This window comes from Otolemur garnettii, unplaced genomic scaffold, assembly GCF_000181295.1.
Source record: "Otolemur garnettii isolate 467f Iridium unplaced genomic scaffold, OtoGar3 scaffold00043, whole genome shotgun sequence".
Classification (NCBI taxonomy): domain Eukaryota; kingdom Metazoa; phylum Chordata; class Mammalia; order Primates; family Galagidae; genus Otolemur; species Otolemur garnettii.
The window spans coordinates 11,147,781-11,151,356 of record NW_003852438.1 but is presented as its reverse complement, the minus strand read 5'-3'; the positions used below and the strand labels follow the sequence as shown (position 1 = coordinate 11,151,356).

At 49.7% G+C, this 3,576-nt stretch overlaps 1 pseudogene; it reads left to right on the top strand.

Annotated features, from left to right (window-relative positions):
• The first annotated feature begins 1,352 nt into the window (after positions 1–1,352).
• LOC100943143 lies at positions 1,353–3,187 on the top strand (annotated as a pseudogene).
• The last annotated feature ends 389 nt before the right edge of the window (positions 3,188–3,576 follow it).

The following is a 3,576-nucleotide window of genomic DNA, read 5'->3' as shown; positions in this document are numbered from 1 at the left end:
GTCACAGCTCACAGCAACCTCCAACTCCTGGACTTAAGCAAGTCTCCTGCCTTCACCTCCCAAGTAGCTGGGATTACAGGCACCCACCACAACACCTGGCTATTTTTTGGTTGCAGCCGTCATTGTTGTTTTGGCGGGCCCAGGCTGGATTTGAACTCACCAGCTCAGGTCTATGTGGCTGGCACCTTAGCCGGTTGAGCAACAGGTGCTGAGCCCCGATTTTTACTTTTACTACTTACCATAACTTGATTAAAATTGTTTGGCTAATGGGGATGGTGCCTGTTGCTCAGCTGGTGGGGCACTGGCCACATATACTGAGGGTGGTGGGTTCGAACCCAGCCCTGGCCAAACTGCAACACAAAAATAGCTGGGCATTGTGGCAGGCACCTGTAGTCCCAGCTACTTGGGAGGCTGAGGCAAGAGAGTCGCCTAAGCCCAGGAGTTGGAGGTTGCTATGAGCTGTGTGACGCCACGGCACTCTATGGAAGGCAATAAAGTGACACTCTGTCTCTAAATAAATAAATAAATAAATAAAATAAATTGTTTGGCTAATAAAAAAAGAAAGAAACTGAGGGAATTAAGAGTAGGGAGAACACTGGAGTTTGTATCTCCAATTTTTTTGGAGGTTTATGGATTATTACACAGAACCATGGTAGGGACCAGAGAAGAAGGAATAAGAACCTGTCTACTTTTGGACTTTCTCTGCAGTTTAAGGTAGGAGGTAAGGATAGTTGAAATTTTTTATATATGTAACATAGCTCATTAGGGTAGGAAAAGACATCAAGATGTATTCTTTCAGGCTGGGCGCGGTAGCTCACACCTGTAATCCCAGCACTTGGGAGGCCAAGGGAAGTGGATTGCCTGAGCTCACAGGTTCAAGACCAGCCTGAGCCAGAGTGAGACTGCGTTTCTAAAAAATAGCCAGGGGTTGTGTCATGTACTTGTAGTCCCAGCTAGTCCCAGCTACTTAGGAGACTGAGGCAAGAGAATGGCTTAAGCCCAGGAATTTGAGGTTGCTGTAAGCTATGACACCACAGCACTCCACCAAGGGTGAGAAAGTGTGACTGTGGCAAAAAAAAAAAAAAAAAAAATTTATTCTTTCAGTAACATTATGCATTTGACCAGTAGGTCTCTGCTCTCATACCATTTCAGACCCTTTGGATTGTAGAGCAGGCAAAGGTGAGAGAATTAAAAATCTCAATAGCATGCTGCCAGGATGGATATAAAGTTCCTGTCCTTGCCTCAAGGAATTTAAGTTTGGGGGGGAGGCAGACATTGATACACAACAAATAACTTAAAAACCAGAAGCAGGTCTTTTGGAGCTGCACTGGTAGACTGCTCAGCATGGAACCATGGAAGGCCTTGAGAAGAAGAAGCATGAACAAAGCTCTGCCACCAACTATACCACCCAAAATAAAATCCCGGAAGAAGCTGTAGCTGAGCCTGGCTGACTTCAGGCGGCTGTGCATCCTGAAGGGCATTTATCCCCATGAGCCCAAACACAAGAAGGTTAACAAGGGCTCCACCGCGGCCTGAACTTTTTACCTTATCAAAGACATCAAGTTTTTCCTCCATGAACCTATTGTCAACAAGTTCCAGGAATACAAGGTGTTTGTTCGGAAGCTCCAGAAGGCCTATGGGAAGAGTGGAACACTGTGGAACGTCTGAAGGACAATAAGCCTAACTATAAACTTGACCACATCATCACGGAGCAGTACCCCACTTTCATCGATGCTCTGTGGGACCTGGATGATGCCCTCTCCATGTGCTTTCTCTTTTCCACCTTCCCTTGGACTGGCAAGTGTCACATGCAGACCATTCAACTGTGCCACCGGCTCACTGTAGAGTTCTTGCACTGCGTCCTTGCCACCCATGCCCTGCACAAGGTCTTCCTGTCCATCAAAGGCATCTACTAGCAGGCTGAAGTGCTAGGACAACCTATTATATGGATCACACCCTACGCCTTCTCCCACAATCACCCAACATATGTTGACTACAGAATCATGGCCACCTTCACCGAGTTCTACACCACCTTGCTGGGCTTTGTCAACTTCTGCCTCTAACAGTCATTCAACCTCCACTACTCACTCAAGCTTGAGGGTCAGGTTGAAGCAAAGGTGAAGGACAGTGAGGGCACCTATACACTGGGCTCTGAAAGCTCTGTGGAGAAACTGGCAGCCCTCAGTGCCAGCCTGGCCCGCGTGGTGGTGCCTGCCATTGAGGAGGCGGCCAAGGTGGATGAATTTCCTGCTGATGAGGAGATGGCTCTGTGGGAAGAGGACCACAGGAAGGAACTGGAGGCACAGAAAAAGCACAAGAAGCCCTTTAAGGGCCTGAAGTTCTTCCTGAATCGTGAGGTGCCCCGTGAGGCCCTGGCCTTCATCACCATCAGTTCTGGGGGGGACGTATTCTGGGACAAGTCTGTGTGCATTCAAGCCACCTAGGATGTCACATACTCCTGGGTCCCCACCAGACTGTCCACTGACCTGGGCAGCAGACCCCTGTCATTGGCAGGTACTATGTGCAGTCTCAGTAAGTGTTTGACTCTGTGAATACCCGGTTCCTCCTCCCTGTGTCAGAGTACTTCCCTGGTGTGAAGCTGCCCCACACCTTTCACCCTTTGTGTCTGAGAAGGAAGGAGATTACATCCCACCTGAGAAGCTGAAGCTGCTGGCTCTACAGCGGGGAGAGGACCCAGGAAACTTGAATGAGTCTGAAGAAGAGGAGAAGGAGGAAGACAATGAAGGTGATGGCAATGAAGGGGGAGAAAATGAAGAAGAGGAGGAAGATGTGGAAACTAGTTCAGAAAAGGAAGAAGCCTAACAGCTCTGGAGAAGCAGAGGATGGAGAGAAAGAAGCCCTGTGTGATAGAAGGCACCATGAAGCTGGAGGACAAGCAGCGGCTGGTCCAGGAGGAAGAGAGCGAGACCAAATGCCTGGCTATTATGATGATGATGAAGAGAAATATCTGTACAACAAGATCATATTTGGCAAGAGGCGCAAAATCTGTGAGGCCAACAAGCTGGCAGAGAAGCAGAAAGCCCATGATGAGGCCTTGAGGTCTGAGAAGAAGGCCAAGAAGGCAAAGGTGGTGTGAACACTGGTAGCCTCTCACTGGGCTGAGACCAGTTCCTAGCAGCTGGATGTGAAAAAGGCAGGCCAGAGGACCTGAGCTTGGTGACAGAACAGAGTCACCTCTGCTCTCATTCTCTTTTTTGCCATGGCCCCTTCATGCTCTCTGCAGCTGTGGCCTCCCTTGGATGGTGGCTGGGCAGAGAAGAAGCCTGTGTACCCAGCCTGGTTCTGTGCTCCCAGTACAGCGGGGAACAGCGACCTGACCAGCCCCTCACCTGCTGCCCTCATTCACCTTGGCTTTTCACAGCCCTCTACCCGCTATGGTTGGACTCATGCTTCTCAGGGTGCTGTGATGGGGTGGGGGCAGGGGAGTATTTGTTATTAAATGGCAGGACTTCTGTAGCCAGTAAAAACAAACAAACAGGCTCGGTGCCTATGGCTCAACCGGCTAAGGTGCCAGCCACGTACACCTAAGGTGGCGGGTTCGAATCTCCAGCCCGC